The sequence below is a fragment of the Nannobrachium achirus genome (assembly GCF_963921795.1).
Source record: "Nannobrachium achirus genome assembly, chromosome: 4".
NCBI classification, from domain to species: Eukaryota; Metazoa; Chordata; class Actinopteri; order Myctophiformes; family Myctophidae; genus Nannobrachium; species Nannobrachium achirus.
The window spans coordinates 29,657,806-29,682,160 of NC_137813.1; positions in this window are offsets into that span (position 1 = coordinate 29,657,806).

Below are 24,355 nucleotides of genomic sequence, written 5' to 3' on the forward strand. Positions count from 1 at the left end.
ATCTATCTATCTATCTATCTATCTATCTATCTATCTATCTATCTAACTGGGGCAATGCTCAATGGGAGCGCATGACACTCTGCTTATACAATATACTGTGCCTGCTGTGCCTGTACCTGATGTCAGTACTATGATGTCACATTAGTGAAATCAGGAATCTCCATACATGGGCATAATAGCGACGCAGACAGACAGACAGACTTTCCAGACAACCCTGGTCTGACCGTTCTCATTTGGCACAACACCTGGCTACGATACATTCGGCAAGTTCGAAGTATATTGGTCGGACAATGCTTGAGTTTAATAAGACTAGCCCTTACCCGTTCAAAGATATGAGCTCACACAGTATATGAGGGATGGAAAGTAACTTTAACTGGTGCTTGCATGATGTAGGAGCATCAATGTAAGAAACCCGTTTCCTTTAATGGCCCCCCCCCCCCCCCCCCAGCCCGCCCGCCCACCCGCCTGCACACACACCCGCCCGCCTGCCTGCACACACACACACACACACTCCCCCCCCCCGTGTGTGTGTGTGTGTGTGTGTGGGTTTGTGTGTGATTGTGCATGGCCTGAACAACAGCGCCCCTCCCTTAACATGTGTGGTCACAAAAGGTACTGTAGGCTAAATAGATATAGATACACCATAAAAATGCAAATATACAGCATCCGATTTGCGAAAGTGACAAACGGGCTTCACAGTTATGTCAGGTGTGTTCATATGCTTATGGTGATGCGATTTCAGATCAATTGCTCCAGCCACTGATGAGAAACGCGGTTTCAGACAGACAGACACTCAGACAGACAGACATTCCGAAAATTATATGTTAGATAGACAGACACACACACACACACACACACACACACACACACACACACACACACACACACACACACACACACACACACACACTTGGATTTAAAGATATTCAACACTAATAATTGGTATATCATAATATATGACATTATACTGTATAATAATTGCGACCATAGGTTGCAGATTAGTATGTGAACGGTCACAGCTTGTCTGTATGTACAGTATATATCTCTGTCTGTTACGCCTGACACTGTGGTTCTATGGGTTTGTTGCTCTGACATCATGCACATTTTTGGGGCACAAACAGAGAAGGCTCGTTCTCAAATCTCAATTGTGGGACATCCAGCTGTTGATGTCTAGGAAGCAGGCTTTTAGGCCAACTAGACTGTCAGGGGTAGGGGACTTTATTGGGACGTATATTTGGGTATCGTCTGCGTAGCATCCCTAACAGCTGATTGATACACCTCCATTAGGGATTTCAGGATGTCCAAGCAAATTGCCGGATTTCCATTTCTCTCTGCTTTACTACAGTGCCTCTTCAAGAGGCGAGTCTAGCATCGTTTAGCCAGTGTGTCCCTATAATACATACAAAAAATACAAACCGATACAATGATTCAGATTGATTGATTTGTTGGTTGATTGATTGATTGATTGATTGATTTATTGATTGATTGATTGATTGATAATTGATTGACTGGCTGATAGATTCACTGGTTCAAATGTACAGAGTTGTTCACCCTGACAGGCAGTCATTTCCTATTGGTCCTGGGTCAATAGCTCCTCCTGGTGGCCATATTGAAATATCACTCCTACAGTAGGCCTAAGTTTTGGCATTAAGGGCGAGAAAGGATACTTAATGTAGACTCCTGTAGAGTGCAGTTAGAATGCAGTGTCTGCCTTTCAGCCTAGCTGTCAACTGAAATTAGCCATGTCAAATCAAACATTATGAACGATGCTTAGCCTATACAAATATTTTGAAAGCATTGGACTTTAAAGTCCAGTTAACACTTGTGTTTAATTTAAACAACAAATTCAATGAAACAAAATGCCAGATGTAACAAATATCAAAGTAATAATTCATACCTGGCAGTACTGGACCACTCAATAGCGACTTTAAGCTAGATGATTTTCAGGACGGCAACGCCAGGCGGACTACGGCTGCTATGACGTAATCGCCGTAGCGATCAAAATGGTTAAGCAAAGCCTCGGCGGCGACGGGTTCCCACCCCTTAGGCTTTCACTGAACGCTTTGGTTCCCATGGCCATGCGTGCACGCGCAGACAGAGTAAGCACTACGTGGGAAGGGACCTTCTGCCGTAGTAGAGACGGCTGCGGTGACGGCAGGTTTATCTATCGAGCGCGGATCATTTCCGATTACCGCTGTCATCTGCCGTTGCCGTAGCATTGCTTAAGGTTGCTATTGCCTGGAGCTGGCAACCTTAGGGTAAGTATGACGTGTAGACTTGAGAAATAAATATATCGGAGCATCTAGCAACCCGTAACACCCAAAACACACCAGGAAATGACTGTTTGAGGCACTTCCTGTTGGCGCAGCGAACCTGATTATAGGTAAGGGGAATATAAAATAATATAAAATGAATCAGGAATTTTTTAAGACATTATTGTCAACTTTGACCCTTGATTTGATCCTTTTCTGAGGGTCCTGGAGGGATGCGCCATTCGACTTGGCGTGGCCGAAATGGGGGGGAAGGGGGGGAAGTGTAAGATCATGAAAAATTAATCGTTTAATTTTAATAGATAGAGATAAATGCAAATATCTAATGTTTTGTATCGTTCCAATGTTCCATTGCACAAAAAACTAATTTTCGCGATGTTTTGCGATTTTTGAACGTGAACCTAATAGATCACACAAAGAGCCCTTCACTTTGTGATCATTTTGAAGAAAAAAAAGAAGTCAAACGGATGCACGGTTACGGATATAGATGAATCAAACAAAATCTTGTTTGCCGATTTTCGCGCCGTTTCCGCGATATTTTGCGATGATTGAGTGGTCAATTATCTAGCTCAGTTCTCTCTGATCATGTCGGTGGTTACATTTTGAAAAAAGACGCAGCGATACCAAAGATACAAGCTAATATGTCTGTCTTGTTTAAGAAAAATGATACAACTATGCGGGGAAAAAAATCATGGCATCCCAGCGGACAAAACTTCACTCAGTTAGCTAGCTGAGATCTCTCTGATCACGTGGGTAGTTGATTTCTTTTTTAAAAGACGAAGCGATACCAAAGATACAAGCTAAAACGTCTGTCTTGTTTGTAAACACTGTAGCCTAGCTAGCCGAAAAAAATAAATAAAGCGGCATCCCAGCGAACAAATGTTGACTAAGTTAAGTATGGGAGGTCTCTTTGATCAAGTGGGAGGTTAAAACTTGAAAAAAGAAGCAACGCTCCCTGCGATAAATGCAAATATGTAGTGTTTTGAATCGTTCCAATTTTCCATTGCACAAAAAACGAATTTTCGCGATGTTTTGCGATTTTTTTTACGTGAACCCAATAGATCACACAAAGAGCCCTTCACTTTGTGATCATTTTGAAGAAAAAAAAGAAGTCAAACGGATGCACGGTTACGGAGATACAGATGAATCGAACAAAATCTTGTTTGCCGATTTTCGCGCCGCTTCCGCAATATTTTGCGATGATTGAGTGGTCAATTATCTAGCTCAGTTCTCTCTGATCACGTCGGTGGTTACATTTTGAAAAAAGACGCAGCGATACCAAAGATACAAGCTAATATGTCTGTCTTGTTTAAGAAAAATGATACAACTATGCGGGGAAAAAAATCATGGCATCCCAGCGGACAAAACTTCACTCAGTTAGCTAGCTGAGATCTCTCTGATCACGTGGGTAGTTGGTTTTTTTGAAAAAAGACGAAGCGATACCAAAGATACAAGCTAAAACGTCTGTCTTGTTTGTAAACACTGTAGCCTAGCTAGCCGAAAAAAATAATAAAGCGGCATCCCAGCGAACAAATGTTGACTAAGTTAAGTATGGGAGGTCTCTTTGATCAAGTGGGAGGTTAAAATTTGAAAAAAGAAGCAACGCTCCCTGCGATAAATGCAAATATGTAGTGTTTTGAATCGTTCCAATTTTCCATTGAACAAAAAACAAATTTTCGCGATGTTTCGCGATTTTTCTACGTGAACCCAATAGATCACACAAAGAGACCTTCACTTTGTGATCATTTTGAAGAAAAAAAGAAGTCAAACGGATGCACGGTTACGGAGATACAGATGAATCGAACAAAATCTTGTTTGCCGATTTTCCCGCCGTTTCCGCGATATTTTGCGATGTTTGAGTGGGCAATTATCTAGCTGAGTTCTCTCTGATCACGTAGGTGGTTACATTTTGAAAAAAGATGCAGTGATATACCAATGATACAAGCTAATATGTCTGTCTTGTTTGTAAACACTGTAGCCTGGCTAGCCGGAAAAAATAAATAAATAACGTGGAATCCCAGCGAACAAATGTTGACTAAGTTAAGTATGGGAGGTCTCTTTGATCAAGTGGGAGGTTAAAACTTGAAAAAAGAAGCAACGCTCCCTGCGATAAATGCAAATATGTAGTGTTTTGAATCGTTCCAATTTTCCATTGCACAAAAAAATAATTTTCGCGATGTTTTGCGTTTTTTTTACGTGAACCCAATAGATCACACAAAGAGCCCTTCACTTTGTGATCATTTTGAAGAAAAAAAAGAAGTCAAACGGATGCACGGTTACGGAGATACAGATGAATCGAACAAAATCTTGTTTGCCGATTTTCGCGCCGTTTCCGCGATATTTTGCGATGATTGAGTGGTCAATTATCTAGCTCAGTTCTCTCTGATCACGTCGGTGGTTACATTTTGAAAAAAGACGCAGCGATACCAAAGATACAAGCTAATATGTCTGTCTTGTTTAAGAAAAATGATACAACTATGCTGGGGAAAAAATCATGGCATCCCAGCGGACAAAACTTCACTCAGTTAGCTAGCTGAGATCTCTCTGATCACGTGGGTAGTTGATTTTTTGAAAAAAGACGAAGCAATACCAAAGATACAAGCTAAAACGTATGTCTTGTTTGTAAACACTGTAGCCTAGCTAGCCGAAAAAAATAATAAAGCGGCATCCCAGCGAACAAACGTTGACTAAGTTAAGTATGGGAGGTCTCTTTGATCAAGTGGGAGGTTAAAATTTGAAAAAAGAAGCAACGCTCCCTGCGATAAATGCAAATATGTAGTGTTTTGAATCGTTCCAATTTTCCATTGCACAAAAAAATAATTTTCGCGATGTTTTGCGTTTTTTTTACGTGAACCCAATAGATCACACAAAGAGCCCTTCACTTTGTGATCATTTTGAAGAAAAAAAAGAAGTCAAACGGATGCACGGTTACGGAGATACAGATGAATCGAACAAAATCTTGTTTGCCGATTTTCGCGCCGTTTCCGCGATATTTTGCGATGATTGAGTGGTCAATTATCTAGCTCAGTTCTCTCTGATCACGTCGGTGGTTACATTTTGAAAAAAGACGCAGCGATACCAAAGATACAAGCTAATATGTCTGTCTTGTTTAAGAAAAATGATACAACTATGCTGGGGAAAAAATCATGGCATCCCAGCGGACAAAACTTCACTCAGTTAGCTAGCTGAGATCTCTCTGATCACGTGGGTAGTTGATTTTTTGAAAAAAGACGAAGCAATACCAAAGATACAAGCTAAAACGTATGTCTTGTTTGTAAACACTGTAGCCTAGCTAGCCGAAAAAAATAATAAAGCGGCATCCCAGCGAACAAACGTTGACTAAGTTAAGTATGGGAGGTCTCTTTGATCAAGTGGGAGGTTAAAATTTGAAAAAAGAAGCAACGCTCCCTGCGATAAATGCAAATATGTAGTGTTTTGAATCGTTCCAATTTTCCATTGCACAAAAAATTACTTTGGCGATGTTTCGTGATTTTTTTACGTGAACCCAATAGATCACACAAAGAGACCTTCACTTTGTGATCATTTTGAAGAAAAAAAGAAGTCAAACGGATGCACGGTTACGGAGAAACAGATGAATCAAACAAAATGTTGTTTGCCGATTTTTCGCGACGTTTCCACAATATTTTGCGATGTTTGAGTGGTCAGTTATCTAATTGAGTTCTCTCTGATCACATCGGTGGTTACATTTTGAAAAAAGACGCAGCGATACCAAAGATACAAGCTAATATGTCTGTCTTGTTTAAGAAAAATTATACAACTATGTGGGGAAAAAAATCGTGTTATCCCAGCAGACAAAACTTCACTCAGTTAGCTAGCCGAGATCTGTCTGATCACATGGGTAGTTGATTTTTTGAAAAAAGACGCAGCGATACCAAAGATACAAGCTAAAACGTTGGTGCACTGTAGCCTAGCTAGCCGGAAAAATATATATAACGCGGCATCCCAGCGAACAAACGTTGACTAAGTTAAGTATGGGAGGTCTCTTTGATCAAGTGAGAGTTTGAAATTTGAAAAAAAGTAGCAACGCTCACTGAGATAAATGCAAATATGTAGTGTTTTGTATCGTTCTAATTTTCCATTGCACAAAAAACGCATTTACACGATGTTTCGCCATTTTTTACCATTTTTTAGATCACGCAAAGAGACCTTCACTTTGTGATCATTTTGAAGAAAAAAGAAGTCAAACGGATGCACGGTTACGGAGATACAGATGAATCGAACAAAATCTTGTTTGCCGATTTTCCCGCAGCTTCCGCGATATTTTGCGATGATTGAGTGGTCAATTATCTAGCTCAGTTCTCTCTGATCACGTCGGTGGTTACATTTAAAAAAAAGACGCAGCGATACTAAAGATACAAGCTAATATGTCCGTCTTGTTTAAGAAAAATGATACAACTATGCGGGGGAAAAAATCATGGCATCCCAGCGGACAAAACTTCACTCAGTTAGCTAGCTGAGATCTCTCTGATCACGTGGGTAGTTGATTTTTTGAAAAAAGACGAAGCGATACCAAAGATACAAGCTAAAACGTCTGTCTTGTTTGTAAACACTGTAGCCTAGCTAGCCGAAAAAAATAAATAACGCGGCATCCCAGCAAACAAACGGTGACTAAGTTAAGTATGGGAGGTCTCTTTGATCAAGTGGGAGGTTAAAATTTGAAAAAAGAAGCAACGCTCCCTGCGATAAATGCAAATATGTAGTGTTTTGAATCGTTCCAATTTTCCATTGCACAAAAAATTATTTTGGCGATGTTTCGTGATTTTTTTACGTGAACCCAATAGATCACACGAAGAGACCTTCACTTTGTGATCATTTTGAAGAAAAAAAGAAGTCAAACGGATGCACGGTTACGGAGAAACAGATGAATCAAACTAAATGTTGTTTGCCGATTTTCGCGACGTTTCCGCGATATTTTGCGATGTTTGAGTGGTCAGTTATCTAATTGCGTTCTCTCTGATCACATCGGTGGTTACATTTTGAAAAAAGACGCAGCGATACCAAAGATACAAGCTAATATGTCTGTCTTGTTTAAGAAAAATGATACAACTATGCGGTGGAAAAAATCATGGCATCCCAGCGGACAAAACTTCACTCAGTTAGCTAGCTGAGATCTCTCTGATCACGTGGGTAGTTGATTTTTTGAAAAAAGACGAAGCGATACCAAAGATACAAGCTAAAACGTCTGTCTTGTTTGTAAACACTGTAGCCTAGCTAGCCGAAAAAAATAAATAACGCGGCATCCCAGCGAACAAACGGTGACTAAGTTAAGTATGGGAGGTCTCTTTGATCAAGTGGGAGGTTAAAATTTGAAAAAAGAAGCAACGCTCCCTGCGATAAATGCAAATATGTAGTGTTTTGAATCGTTCCAATTTTCCATTGCACAAAAAATTATTTTGGCGATGTTTCGTGATTTTTTTACGTGAACCCAATAGATCACACGAAGAGACCTTCACTTTGTGATCATTTTGAAGAAAAAAAGAAGTCAAACGGATGCACGGTTACGGAGAAACAGATGAATCAAACAAAATGTTGTTTGCCGATTTTCGTGACGTTTCCGCGATATTTTGCGATGTTTGAGTGGTCAGTTATCTAATTGAGTTCTCTCTGATCACATCGGTGGTTACATATTGAAAAAAGACACAGCGATACCAAAGATACAAGCTAATATGTCTGTCTTGTTTAAGAAAAATGATACAACTATGTGGGGAAAAAAATCGTGTTATCCCAGCGGACAAAACTTCACTCAGTTAGCTAGCTGAGATCTCTCTGATCACGTGGGTAGTTGATTTTTTGAAAAAAGACGAAGCGATACCAAAGATACAAGCTTTGTGATAAAAAAGAAAAGAAAAGAAGAAGTAAAACGGACAGTTACGGAGATACAGATGAATCTAACAAAATCTTGTTTGGCGATCTTAGTGGCGTTTACGCGATATTTCACGACGTTTGAGTGGTCAATTATCTAGCTGAGCTCTCTCTGATCACGTTGGTGGTTAAATTTTAGACGCAGCGATACCAAAGATACAATATGTCTATCTTGTATAAGAAAAATGATACAACTACGCGGGAAAAAAATCGCGGCATCCGAGCAAACAAAGGTTCACTCAGTTAGCCAGCTGAGGTCTCTCTGATGATCATGTGGGTAGTTGATTTTTTTTTAAAGATGCAGCGAAAAAGAATCACGATGTTTCACAATCTTTTAGCGCAAATCCAATAGATCACGCAAAGAGACAATGTCTTTGTGATCATCTGGAACAAAGAATCAACACAAATACGGAAATACAGATGAATTTAACAATTTATTGTTTGGCGAATTTCGCGACGCTTCCGCGATATTTCGCGACGTTTGAGGGGTCATGCGAACAGCCTAGGTGAAAAAAGAAACAGAGTAAAACGGACAAATGGATCAGAAGTTGCGGCCAAAAAACATATTTTTTGCTGCAAAGGATTGTGGGAAAAGCTTAAAAACAAGTTTAAATGCGTGTTTTCACCCATTCCTAAGCATTCTACGCCAAAACACTGAATATGAAAGTTGTGCGTCAGTTCAAGCTCTATCAGCTCGGACCAAAACTTTTTTTTCTTAAAAAAGAAAAAGTGCAACCGTTACGGAAACGGCTATTTGAATAGTATATAACCCAACACAAATAATATGAATTAATTCTTCTTTTTAAGGACTTAAAATACAGTGGAAGACCTGTGCGTTTTATTTTGGGGGAAAAGCACACTGAATATGGAATATATCGTGGCGTTTCTTTCTTTTTGGGACCCAAAATACGCTCCTAGCAGCGTGAGCCCTGTGCATCTTTCTGGGGGGGTTGTTTAACTACTTTTTTCTTTTTTTTAGGGACCCAAAATATGCTCCTTTTTGTGTGTGTGTGTGTGTGTGTGTGTGTGTGTGTGTGTGTGTGTGTGTGTGTGTGTGTGTGTGTGTGTGTGTGTGTGTTTTGGTTCTCTGCCCTGTCCGTCATGGACTCTGATAACCTGCCCAACTTAATCGCTCCCATGGAGTGCTACTTCGTTGAATTACTGGATGACTTGAGAGTTGGACATTCACTTCTTCAGCTTCTATACTGCTTCTTAGGTTGTTCAATTTGGACTCCAACTTGTTAAAGGGCCTTTTCAATCCCCCCCCCCACCCCCCCCACTGACGGAACCCCACTAAGATGGTTCATGTGATGAATTGAAATGTCATCTTTAAGATACATTGAGGGTGTTTTCTCAGATTTTTCTCTGCAATCATCCCCACAAGACTTGATAGAATCTGAGAGAAAATGAACCATTGAAACCATAGAAATGAAAGCTCAAACTGACCAAATGTATTCATATGGCTTAAAAACATTTTCTCATAACATCCACTGTAAAAGTCATAGTAATGCTCATTTTAGGGTGGCAAATTAGGGTGGAAATATGCAAATTAAAGGTCCAGACACACCCAATCAAAAAGATAAGTTTTCCATTGAGTTTCTCATGCTGCGAAACCATGAAATAGACACCAAGTTTACATTTATAGCCCATCGCCAACACTATTTTCTGATAGGGGCCAATAGTGAGGAGGCCATATTGGATTTCTAGCAGCAAGTTGACCGGAGTGTCCATATAGGTTGTGTTCCTACTGGGTCATATAATATTTTTGGTGGCCAACCTTTTATAACAGGGCAAATGCAGGTCTCTAAAAAAGGGAGGGTTACTTTGCCCCCTGGGTAGACGCTGAAACACTGATTATAAAAAAAAATCACACCCGTGTGAACTGAGCGGTGGTCGTGGAGGCTGCGCAACAGCAAAACAAATATATATATCCATCATTCATCCATCCATCCATCCATCCATCCATCAATCATCCATCCATCCATCATCCACCCATCCATCATCCACCCATCATCCATCCATCCATCAATCCATCATCCATCCATCCATCCATCCATCATCCATCCATCTATCCATCATCCATCCATCCATCCATCATCCATCCATCATCCATCCATCCATCCATCCATCCATCCATCATCCATCCATCCATCCATCCATCCATCCATTATCCATCCATCCATCCATCATCCACCCATCATCCATCCATCCATCCATCATCCATCCATCATCCATCATCCATCCATCCATCCATCCATCCATCATCCACCCATCCATCCATCATCCATCCATCCATCCATCCATCCATCCATCATCCATCCATCGTGTGTGTGTGTGTGTGTGTGTGCGTGTGCGTGTGCGTGTGCGTGCGTGCGTGCGTGCGTGCGTGCGTGCGTGCGTGCGTGTGAACAACAGCGCCCCTCCCTTAACATGTGTGGTCAGAAAAGGACGCATACCCACACACACGGCCACGTATAGGAGACGGTGTGACCACCGCTCAAAAATACTGGATGACACGCAGAGAACTTTTTGTTTCTTACTTACTATCAATAGATTTTTCTTAAGAAGCAAAGTTTACGTAGTGCCTATTGGGTGGGAATGAAACCGAACGATAACAGCTTCTCAATACAGCCTATTGGGGAACTTTCTCAAACTCTCACTCAGGACAAAGTAGTTTTGAAGAGAATGAAGCTTTCTAGAACAGCAGCCTTTTGTTTTTCTTTGATTTCTTTTCCCATTTTTTCTGTTTGTTCTTTTTTTGTTTGTTTGTTTTTCCTGCTTTCTTTTGCTTTTCCCCGCTTGGCCACTTTATTTCTGCTTGAAGCTATATTTAAAGAATTGTTATTTTGATCAACGTTGCCTGTCATCTCCTATGGTACCACATCAATACAGCATGGAATTGTGGACAAAACATCTTGGCTCTGAGAGGCTAAATCTCATCAAATGGTAGTCCGTGGCTCAAACGCAGAATAAATAATGGACCTTGTGTGAGGGGGAGATAGAGATGCCTTGCCTGATGTGTATGAGAATGACAATCGCTGTACTTATTTATGATCCCATTCATTTTATTTTTATGTGTTTCTGCAGGCTTTGTATAACATAGTGATTCTATATGCAGAGAGAGTTAGGTCTTAAAGATCCTAAAAATTGTGAAAAACTCTTGCTCTTACTTGGTCTACATTTAAAAGCATATACTTTTGAATACTTACATTTAAAAGCAAGTACCTTTTTTACTCTTACTCAAGTAACATTTTGACTGAGCTACTTTTACTTCAACCAATCACATGTTAATTGTCCACGGTGTTCACCTGTGTCCTGTTAGAGGGTCTATTTATACACCTGTGTTTGCCTACCCTTGGCACAGTGTCAGCCAAAAACTGTTGCAGTGTGAAGATGTTTGTTGTTATGTGGAAAGGTTACCAACCGATGGCCTGTATAGGTCCGGAAATGGCAGCCTTTTTTTGCTGGGGATGACAGACAGAGACCAGATTAAGTTAGGCTTGGTCCAATCTGCCTAACAAAGGTGGTTGAGCATTATGAGCAACCCAGCCCATGGACTTAAAACACAAGATAGTTTCCCATTTAATTTGACAAATAATGGGCCAAAAATGAACCAACATGACAATGACTATGATCAATCAAAATAACGAACTGAAACATCCAGATCATACAGGGAAAATTAATACAACTTGAACTTAAAATACAATACTTTTGTAATATGGTCTTTAATTCACATCTTGACAGCAGACCCAACATGAACTTTGAAAAGCTAGGATTCTACTCCAGGCTGCCTGTTTCTATGTGTCACTCGATCTGTTTTCCTGGGTGCCAAGCTTATTTCCGTGTTTGACTACCCAAGGTCACACTCTGACTTCTTGACAAATGATTAAAATCTGTTGAGCAAGATGGTTTAGGATCACTGTTAATTAGCAGAGCTGAGGTAGAGACAGTGATATTCTTAACAGAGCTCTCAGGGGCAACACAGAGAGCAAGATTAAAAAGATTTCAAGATTTATTTCCCCAGAGTTGATGTGGCCAATGAGTTCTCTCAGCATTTGGCATTGATGCATTCGATGGCATGGTGCTGATAAATGTCTACAACATAAAGAACACCTTGTGTGCGTATATATCAACTGGAGGGAAGACAACAAAGTTGAAACACAAACAAGCATCAAAAACGTGTCTAACAAGCACTGAATAATACGATCTGACAGTGTTACACAAAGGTAAAATAAAATAATTAATGAACAAAAACTGTACTTAGGTACAGTACTGGTAGTAATGGTATTAAGTTGACTAAAATTAGTGAATATCTAAAAGCTCACAACATGTTGCGATGTGTTGTGAGCTTGTACAGTAGATTTGCTGTTTTCCATACAGTCTTGACTCAAATGTGGAAAAGTTATGAAACATTTTAACAACACATAACTTAATCAATGTCATACGAAGTGAGTGTGCTTTAGGCTTTGTAAACAATGTATCAGCTTGTAACCTTTGGGTGGGCTGTTTGTTTCCTTTATTTCCTCAAACATTTAAAATGTTAAAATTCTAAATACCATAAATAAGCACACAAGATGGTTAAATGAGTGTGGACAACGACGTGGTAATGATGATGGAAATATAACATTTCTGTTATGTCAAGCAGTTTTTCTACAGATGAATGTAAACAATTCTAGCATACAAAGTAATTGTGATAAGCTCAACGGCAGAGTAACCCAGCCCATATAGACTTAATGTACAAGACAGTTTTCCATTTCATTTGACAAACAATGAGTCAAAAACTAACCAACATGACAATTCACTTTGGGGGTCCTAAAAGTGGTTGAGAACCATTGGTTTAAAACGGGGTCCTCCCTATGTTCCCCAGGTTCTTATGTTCGCCAGCTCCCCCCAAAAAAGGTTCTATGTACCCCAGGTATTATGGTCCCCACCCACCCTCCACACAAAAAGGTTCCATGTTCCCCGCTCAACGAAAAAAAAAAAAAGGATCTATGTTCCCCACCCAAAAAAGGTATATGTTCCCAACTCAAATGCAGGGAATTGAGTGACATCTGGGCACTAAGAACATGTGGGCAATTCTATTTAGGTGCCCAGTTGTCCAGGTGTCTACATGTCTTTAGTGCCCAGATGTTTCCACCCCTAAGTGCCCACTTGTCCAAATGCCCACGTCTCTATACCCCTAGTGCCCAGATGTCCAGGTGCCCATTCATCCAGATGCCCAGTCATAATAAAAGTATGGTGCCCAGATGTCCCTAGTGCCCTGACTGCCCTTGTGTCCCACTAGTATTTGTAATTTCCCCCCCATTATTGTGTGTGTTTAGAGTTGTTATTAATAATTAGAAATGTATGTTTTCTGCATTTTTGCTTGAGCGGAAAAAAAGCAGCTTGTTCAACAATGGGCCCAAGGAACAACACATCATTGGACAAGTGGGGCAAAGCTGATCTGATGACAGCACTTTCACACTGAAATCAGAAACCATTTTTCCATCACAACGACACTGGATTGAATGTATCTACAAGTTGTCCCTTAGGTGTTGACCTAACGGCAGATTGATAAAATATGATTATGCGTTGGTATACAATTTTCCATCTATTCGGGTTTCATAAAGACACTGTACAATAATCTGAAAGATTTTTTTTAGTTTCTTTTAGGCAGAGAGGCCAGCTGTTGGAAATGGCACAACCCCTGTTTTAAGAATGTTATCTGAACACAAAAATGCTAATCACGGCAAAGTTATGACAGCAAAATTATCATAAACCCAGCAATTTTCTCATGTCGGGGCCCCTCTTCGATCAAGCTGAGGACCCCCTGAGGTTTTCTGTTTCAGTGGAGAAACTTGGCTGCTGTGGTCAGTGTCTTAACAGGAACCTTCCTCATCCTCCTACTACTAATACGTTGAATAAAGCTTTACTACTGCAATAAACTAAAGAGCTAAAGATTGAGGGGAGAGATGAATGTACTGTAACTGTTTGACAGCTTATCTCTCCGATCAGCAGTGTCCGTTGATCAGTAGGAACAGGATCAATGTATTTTATGCATAACTGCTCACGTCAGTTGAACATTAAAACTGCAACGAAGTGCGTGCGCAAACACGTTAATTGGTGCATCTGCAGTCTCCCTGTCCCTCTATCATTTAATCATTCATCTTGTGTGGTACTCTCTCATTACTCTTTTGGGCCTCTCTCCAGCCCCCTATGTTTTATCCCCATCTCTCCAAACCTTCCCCTATTAAAAAGAAACCTGTACATGAAGTCTTATGCTTGATTATCGCTCTTTTATTTTTTAACTGTGTACAGTCATCGAGCAAGTAAAAAAAAACAAAAACAAGTGAATTCAAAGCAATAGTCCTCTTCCGTGCTACGTGTAATTGTTATATTAATGGACAGAAACAGAAATAATTAAAAGAGATGCAATAAATGACCCTACTTAAAAGTGGCGAGGCTCTGGTGTTTTTGTGGTAGCTGTTTTCTTAAATGTATTTTTTCTCACAAATGTTGTCTTTCTCTTTGACTCCACAACACTGAAGAAACATGTTGGTGTTGTTGCCCAATGTAACAACAAGGTCGCATGTCACCCTGAGGTCGCATGTCACCCTCAGGTGTCTTACTAGTTCAGTTACAGTTGATCGGTATCGGCCCCAAAAATTGCAATCGGAGCATCTCTAGCAGTAGGGCGTTCCACATGTTAGTAGTACAGCAGGAGAACGAATTTGAACCTTTATTAAGAGTCAAATCTAGGTTAACGTGATTTGTGGAGCTTCCTCTGGTGTTGTAATTGTGGACATCCTTGACATTTAGGAAGTATTTATTTTTGTCAGGTACATGGGTATCTTGGTACTTGTTGTACACCAGGCCCATTGCAAGATGCTCCATTGCTACTGTATCCAAGTGTACAGTAGCAATTGAGGATGTTACCGTGATGTACAGTAGGTTACGACAACCCCATCCAACAAAACCCCACTTGTTTATCTCTCAATCTATTCATTTTAGCCTTTTAACATTTGTTTCTCTCTTAATAAAGTTTTTTTTTTTCTTGTTTTGTAAAGTGACTTTGGGTACAATAAAAAGCACTATACAAGTTTGATTTATTATTAATACACTTGTTTGACAAAGGAATACTTTAATTCGATTGGAGAGTTTTAACAATGCTGTCAGGATTAGAGGTCATGGGCAAACCCACCGGTAGAAGTTATACAAAAACAAATCATTGACTCCTAAACTGATCGAAGTCAGTCAAGTATTGAAATCAGAGAGGTCAATGTGTTCTCTGTGGTGCTTTGACTGATACATTGGGCAACAACACCAACATGTTTCTTCAGTGTTGTGGTGGAGTCAAAGAGACAACAGAAAAGTGAGAAAAAATAAATTTAAGAAAACAGCTACCACAATTAATTATTTTATGCTTAAACTATTTTTTTTTAATCATTTTTATTTAATTTTAAGGAAAACAAGAGTACAGCAGAGTACCAAAAGCACTTAAGTGGCCATATAGGGACAACAAGGACATGAAAACAAATACATGCATACATATATTCATATCTATAGATCTAAATACATGCATATATACATACATGCACATGCAACAAAATACAAACGAAACAAGCAATACAATGAACCCACAGAAACTGCATGCAGGTACAAGCATCATATAGCAACACAACTCAAAACAAAATCAAGACAAAGGAAAAAGCTTACTTAAACTATGGGGCTTTTAAGCCGTGACATCATTTTGTAGGCAGAGGAGAATCTGCCCCCAGAGCATTTTCTGTCCCTCGCTATTTTCAACAGATCTGAGACAAAAATAACGACTAAAGTATAATTCTAACACTTTCCTTTCAACAACAAAGAGAAGAAAAATGTGTAAATAGTAAAAATAGTAAAAAGATTCACGGAAACTGGGGGCAGAAATTGTCCTCTGCCTACAAAATGATGTCATACTTAACAGCCCCAAAATAGTAGGGGCAACCAGCTGTTGCCATGTCTTCTAAAAGTGAGTACTCTGGGCTTTCTTATCCATAATTTTAGCTAATTCCATCACCAGTCCCTATGGAAGTCTAAATGCTCAAAAAATAATACATAAATACTACAATGAAATGAAATAAAATAAATAACAAAATGATATAAATAAAAAATACATAGTTCTATAGATCTAGGGAGTCATCCATATGTTTTCAGATCTATATGCCCATCCCCATGTTCTATTAATAGATCTATGGAGTCATCATATGTTTTATTGTACGTATTTTAAATAAAGGGGCCTCGGCATCGGCCGAGGGACCCCCCGGGGACCCCCTGGCGCCGCCGCTAAGGAGCTCCGAAGGGGCCCAAAAATAGGAGCGGCACTTTCATTGGAATTTCGGGACTTTGACCGTGCGGACCCCCTCCATGGGTGACGGGACCGGGGCAAACGTGACAGCGCGGCCTGGTGGCGGCCCCCCGGTACTGCAGCGCACATAAAAACCCATAACTCGGGCTAGGAGTGACCGTTGGAGACGGGACCGGTACCCACACGTCCGGCTCGGGGCCCCGGAGCCGGCCGTGGCGGAGCGCCGGTACTGCAGGCGGGTAAAAAAGGCCGTAACTCTGCCACCGGGAGAGACGGGGCCGGCTGCAGGGGGGTCCCCCGAGGGGTACCCCACCCCGGACGGACGGACGGACGGACGGACGGACGGACCAAAAAGGAAGTGCCCTTTGCCAAACAGGAAGTGCCTCTATATCTCATGAACCGTTTGTCGTACAGACGCGTGGGTTGCGTCATATGACTTGATTAGGAGTCCTTGACCTTAATTGGTGAAACAGGAAGTGCCCTTCGCCAAACAGGAAGTGCCTCTATATCTCATGAACCGGTTGTCGTACAGACGCGTGGGTTGCGTCATATGACTTGATTAGGAGTAAAACTTGTTGGTTTAGCACAGAGAGTAGCAGACAGTGTCAGATGTGATTGATAGTTACTATAGCCTATTATATATGATGACATTTTTGTGTGTGTGTGTGTGTGTGTGTGTGTGTGTGTGTGTGTGTGTATAAAGTCTGGCATTCACTGTGTTTAAACACCTGTTTTGATTATATCCAGCAGCAGATGTAAAAGTCCTATGACCTACCTGACAGACAGAGACACACAGTACACTACCAAAAGTGACAAGGCCATGTAAAACACAAACATTGATTTGATCGATGTTTTCGATTAGCTTACATTATACACTCTTTTGCCTCTAGCTCCATAACCCTTCATCGGATCGACTTACTTTAACTTGCAATGAACGCAGAAAATTCTCTGCTACATGATCGATATATATTAGTAGCGCACGCCTCCAAGCCCCGGTCTAAATTTCGAAACGTGGCCGACCAGTGACCCATGGCTCTATGGAGCTAGTAGATGAGGTATACAGCGCCACTTGGTGGTTATAAAAAAATATTGCAGATCTAATGAGAATAATCAACCATCAATGGATTTCATCTCACATAGGTTTAGGTACATTTTGCACATCTTTTGGAGCCCAAATCTAATGATAGGATATATATCTATATAAATATATATTCTTCCTTTGAAAGAGGGGTAGTGTGGCTTTACATAGAAGCATAGACATATGTATGTAATTTAAGTTCAACATAATAGTTGGGGCCCCTATAAAAAAAGAAATTAAACAAAATGGCTGGCACCAAGGGCCATTAAATAATATAAAGTCTGGCATTCACTGTGTAAACTGTACAATGGAATTAAAGCCAAATACATATTTTATCTTTACATTTGAGAATGGCACATATCTGTTCTTTTTAAAACTTGTTGGTTTAGCACAGAGAGTAGCAGACAGTGTCAGATGTGATTGATAGTTACTATAGCCTATTATATACAATGACATTTGTGTGTGTGTGTGTGTGTGTGTGTGTGTGTGTGTGTGTGTGTATAAAGTCTGGCATTCACTGTGTTTAAACACCTGTTATGATTATATCCAGCAGCAGATGTAAAAGTCCTATGACCTACCTGACAGACAGAGACACACAGTACACTACCAAAACTGACAAGGCCAAAACATTTTATTGGAATACAAGCTTGAAACTCAAAATGACATACATTTCTTATATGCTAAGAGTATAAGACAACAGCTCCCCCCCCCCCCTCCTTTTTTTTTCTTTTCCCCCTTTTAGCCCCATCTGATAAAGGTGATGCGAGTCACCGCATTAGCCGGGAAGAAAAAAAACGGTGCAGCCACCGGTGCAGGCACTGTCGGCATAAGAGGATTCACGCCTCCTGGTGCTCCTGGTGCTGCGGGGGTAAATATGTTGCCAGGGCGATTCTGTGCCCCAGGAATTAATCCATGGACGGCCGGGTTATACGCCCCATAGATGCCCTGTGAAGGAGAGATATAGTAATTAAGTCGACCTGACTGACATATTTGACAACTTCATACGGAGAGGTCTGCAATTTGTATCATTATGTATACTTCAACTATGAGCGACAGAATCTAAAAAGAAATTCCAGGAAATCACATTGTATGATTTTTAAATAATTAATTTGCACTTCATTGCAAGAAATAAGTATTGGATACGCCTACCAATCAGCAAGAATTCTGGCTCTCACAGAACTGTCAAATATTTTTTAAGAAGTCCTCCTATTCTACACTCATTACCTGTATTAATTCATCCTATTGACCCACGTTTTACGTTGTTACCTGTATAAAAGACCCCTGATCACACACTCAATCAATCAGACTCCAACTTTTCCACTAGGGCAAGACCAAAGAGCTGTCTAGGACCCAGGGAAAAAATGGCAGATAGTCAGGGACCCACCCCTACAGGATGTGAGATGACCTGTGATTTTCTGCTGTACTTTTTATTTCAGTTTTATCTACTAGATTGGTCATTAAGGTCCTCAATTTTCACCATTTTCTGGGGTCGAAATGTAGCCCACGGAATGTTTTTCATACAAAACAAATGCTTGCAATGGATTCAGAATCATGAAGAACCCCCAGTTTGACCCCTCACTTGCTACTTAAAGCAGATTATTTTCTTTTTTTAAATATTTTTCTTTTCCTGTGTAGTCACAGTGTAGTGGAGTCAATGGGACAGTGAATATACAAATGGCCATAACTTTTTTTCGCAATGTTTCCGGCAGTGCAGGCCTCTCATTCTGTGGACCTTAATGACCAAACTAATACAGTAGATAAAACAGAAATAAAAAGTACGGCAGAAAATCACAGGTCCTACCCTAGTACCCTATTCCTTGAGCTTTTGGGCTTGTGGGTCCCCGGCTAAGACCTGCACAAAGGTTGCGATGGGCTACAGGACCCATTCGCAGCCTTTGTGCAAGTCTAGCATTATTTTATACAGTGACTTCTTATTGTCGGAGTGGCAGCACTTCCCTATGGAGGTTAGGTTTAGTTTAGGGTAAGGGTTAGAGATAGGGTAATGTCTGAATGGAGACATGTCGGAATGGAGTAATGTAACAAATTAAACTCCCCTCACCACTTTCACGTTTACAGGTGCGCCCAGAGCATTACGGCCTGGGAGGAAGAAGGCCCTGGGGAGGTTCGCATCCAGGTGGTCGAGCAGTTGCGGCCAGGTTAATGCAGCGTATGCAGCTCTTGGTATTATGACATTCCCGGGGGATATTATCCGTGGAACGTTTCCAGGGGGGACGCCCTGGGTGTCCCACCTTTTTACTCTCAGGTCTCCATTCATCTGTGGAGAATAATAATACAAAAATATATATATATATATTAGGAGAATGATAACAGCAACACATTCACTGTGACTATGTACATACTGTATATGCCATATTGGTTCTTAAAGTGGTGTCCGGGGACCCCCAGGGTCCTTGAGGTAGTTTCAGGGGGTCCCCAGCTAAATGATCCGTTATACCAAATGGACCTGTACGGGTCTGCACTTTGAGGGTCCATTTAGTTCCATTGGTACACTCTGAGTTAAATTAATGATTTTCCCAATATAAATCGGGGTCACAGAAATAACATTAAATGGGCGTCCATAGCCTAATGCATATCAAACTGTGAGTCACCAAACACAACATAATTTTGTATGAAAAAATGGTGGTTGACCCTAGTCAAAGCATAGCATACTGTAGTTACTTGTCATCAGTGGTGTAAAGTTTGTAAAGTAAGTAGCAGGTTGCGTGAATTCACTTTACCGTACAGTACAGTATGTCTTCTACAGACCTGGTCTGGCAAAGCGCTGATTTGGACCTTCTAACAAGTCGAAGAACCAATGAGCGTCTGGCAATCACTGGGCCCTGAGCGCAGACAGCGATTGGCTCTTACAGAGCTAGCGGTGTACGTTAACGTTAAGGAATCTAACAGCAGCAGGAACAAAGGATTTCTTCATTCGCTCAGTAGATATTATAGGCATCAAGAACCTGTTGCTAAACTTGCTACGCAGATCCTTAAATACCTTATAGAGAGGATGGCCTTCGAAGGAAAGAATAGTGTTCAATTTGGTCCTCATTCGCTTGGCTATAGTGATATCCAAAGTATCCTGAGGGAGCTGAGCCAGCCTTTTTAATCAATTTATTGATTCGGTTTTTATCATCAACCGTGATGGTATAAGACCTTACCTAACCTGTCTGAGACTGCTAAAGCTGCTGACCCTAAACAAGCAGAATAGGACTTGTCTACAATACTGTTGTAGGCTATCTTCTAAGCATCTAGATCCTAAATTGTGGACATAGGGGGCTATGCTGTGTTAGGGTAATTTTCCACTGTACTGGACAACACCAACTTGTAATGCAGGGTTGTTCACTATGATGGGTCAACCCATATCACGCAATAATTGAATTACCGGTTTATCCCTGTCCAGGGAACAGAAGGGATTTATTACTGAGATGATTAGGCGCTGTAAAAGGTCAGGGCGGGAGGAGCGCGCTTCACATGAAAGAACTATTCTTACACCTGCCTATTGGCTTCTTGCCTGTACACATTAGACTACTCGTCATGGAATGTTCTGCCAAAACCAAATGGCTGAGTGGATTTGCCTGCCAGTTATTTTACAACATTTCCATTCAATTCCATTAAAAATAAATGTCACCCTTAAAAATCTATGCTTCAAAAGAACAACTGTGTCGTGTTTAAGATCTCATCTGTAGACTCACTGTTGGCAGATGTGTGGCTGGCACAGCTTTTTCTCTCTGTAAGTGATGAAAGCTGTAAGTGGAGAAAGGCAGACATAGGCTACACGTCAATGGAGAGCATTATAACGGCCAAAACGTCAGACACTGCGTCCCATTCAAGTCCAGTGTGAATAATGAGATAAATAGCCAATACCTTAGGATTGGAATGATGATGTCACTAGGAAATACGGTTTTATATGTGTTGGGTTTTTAATGTGCTATTTTGTGTTTTTTTTTAATTCAAAATGCCGTATTTCAGGCCACGGTAGCCTATCCTATATTTTCAAGGCTTGCGTTACGCAACCAAACGATCACGATTGTGGCAACTACAGCCGCGATGGATACTCAACCAGAATACATAGTTCTACCAGAATACAAATCAACAATTTTTTTAGTTAATAAAGCTAATACGTTTAGAGTTTAGACGTTATCGAACTGACATTCAAGAAAGCGCTCCTGGTGTCAGTTGCAATAAAGCATAGCCTAACCCAATTTTTTAACCCTAGGCTAGTTTCATAATGGACCACAGAAACAGAATAACCTATAGTTTACGTCCGACAACAAACACATTCTGACCCATCAGCAATAAATCTCTCAAGTTTTTGTCCAGATGACATTGTGGTACTTCAAGTACTTTTTGATGCCAATACTTTCATACTTTTATTCAAGTACATTTTGAATTCCTGACTTTTACTTGTAACAGCGTACATCTACATCTACACAGTAAAGGAAAGAAACGAAAGGTTTGGACGTTGCATGTTTGACATATGGGTAACATCTTAGAACAAGTTCTCAGAGGTGTTTATCTTAAAAACATTTCTAACTAAAGTTTGCTTAAATAAAATGGCACAGTAGAATTCAAATAAATGTCAATCAACCTTGGTTACATATACAGATATGTTTTGTGTTAGGTATTTTGTTGTGGTTTATGTGGTTTATATCATCTTTTTTTCAGGATTTTGAGGCTTAATCGAATAAACTAAATGCGCAAAAGTGAATGGAAACGGGTCAGACAATACATTCGAATAAAGTATGACGTTCTGGTCCATATCGTCCTCCTATATAACACTTTCCCCCGCCGCTTAATTTTTCGAAACAAACCGGTTGTTGTTACACACGGAGTGACCCTTCGTCATCACACCGTGTTGCGCAGGCCAAAAGTGGCCATACAAGCTCAAAGCAGCTCGCATCTGCGACGCTGCAGGATGCAGTCTGCCCGGAGCCGGAGGGCGCAACCGGGCGGCCTCTCGGTCAGAAAAATTCAGCCCCATCCCAGCTCTGTGCACTGTGTGCAAGCCCGCGGGAAGGGTTTACAGCAGGTCGGTCAGACGGACCCAGGCAGGATCTCCCAAGAATCGCATTTCACCAGTTTAATGGAAACGGGCTAAATTCGCTTTGTCTTAAAGCACATTTCTGATAATTCGCTTCCCTAATGCGCTTAAGTTTATGGAAACGCTACTTGTGTAAGTACTTTTGCACAAGACATTCTGCCAGGGGTTTTGAATTAAGGTCGGTAGTGACTTAGCCTCGGAAACACAGACTTTTAGTAGTGACTTGACCAAAGTTAAGTCACGTAAAATACGTGCAAAAAACACACCTAAAAACGCTGGCATTAAACTAGGAAATATAGAGAAATAGGTGATTTCCTTCTTGGGCATCAAATGTGATACTATTTTGGTGTGATGTTTATTGTTTTACACAACTTAAAAGTAATAATGGTTTATGAAAGGATCCGCGCGCCTTACCTCTCCTAGAGTGATGGGGAGAAAGAAAGGATACCGCATGCGCAATCTAGACATGGCCTCACGTTTACGCCCCGCCCCGTCCACCTGAAGGTGGTTGCACACTGCTGCGTTTTTCGTTGCGAAATGCGTTTTTCAGGGCAAAGAGAGAGAGAGAGATAGAGAGAGCAAGGGACCGAGTGGTGCGCGAAACGGGCGGCAGTGTGCAAACGTGACTGACATAACGTGAGGTTGATTTTTTTATTCACGCGCTCCGAAATTCACACCGATATTCGGCCCGAAAAACGCAGCAGTGTGCGACCACCTTTAGTCCACTTTTATTAGTGGGTGCATCGGTTAGAAAGCAGAGGAGTGGCGTTTCCATTGTTATGGTTTTTATTCTATAAAAAGACAGAAATACAATTACATTTAATATATTGCAACATTAATAAACGACATTCTTTAAGGTATAATTCAACATAATTAACAATAGTCTTAGGTATAATTCAACAACATATTCAAACAAACCAGTCAGGTATATACTAGCATCAAGTCAGGTAGCATTCAATATTCTAAAGGTCTGAGATTGTAGTAGGTACAAGTGTGCTATATGGCGACTATCGGAGCAAACTTATTTAGTCACCGAGAGGCTAAAGTCGGGGAAATGTTTACCTGCCAGACGCGCTGTTTGTTATGCTCATGAAATCACGGCTCCAGGGTACTGCGTTTTGTTCATTTATTAACGTTTTAAAACAGTTCATTTAATGGCGTCATACTTTAAAAGGAAATCAAGACATTACATTGTTTGTGCATAAGACGAGCGTCAGCAAAGTGTGACTTCCCCGTTCACCCCCTCTCCATTCACTGAAACCCACGGGCCCGTGAATAGCTGACTTTACTACTACGTGACTGACGTAGCCACCAACACCACGTGACCGATTCGTGAATGGTGATAGCAGTGAAACCATAGCGACCCATTCAAATTCATATACCTGTCACCAACATGTGCATCACACACACACTATCTGGATTAAAGGCAAACAATAACCAATAAACACATCATCAAGCAAACTCACATCATTTACGCATAACAGGATTTAGGGTTGTGCCTGTGCCTCCAGGCCAGGCTCTGCTGCTGCCACACCAGAGCTCACTCAGGCAGTGTACATACTGTATAGAGGGACACTGATTGGGGTGTATGAAAACAGGTGAGGATGAGTGAGCAGGTGAGTGAGGGGTGGAGTCAATCATGACACAGGCCAGGGGGAGGGACTGTCCAGTGAACTTTTGTACACTTAGCAAATATGATTCAGATTATAATCTAAACATAGAAAAGCCATTTCTCTTGCTTAATAAAAACATAT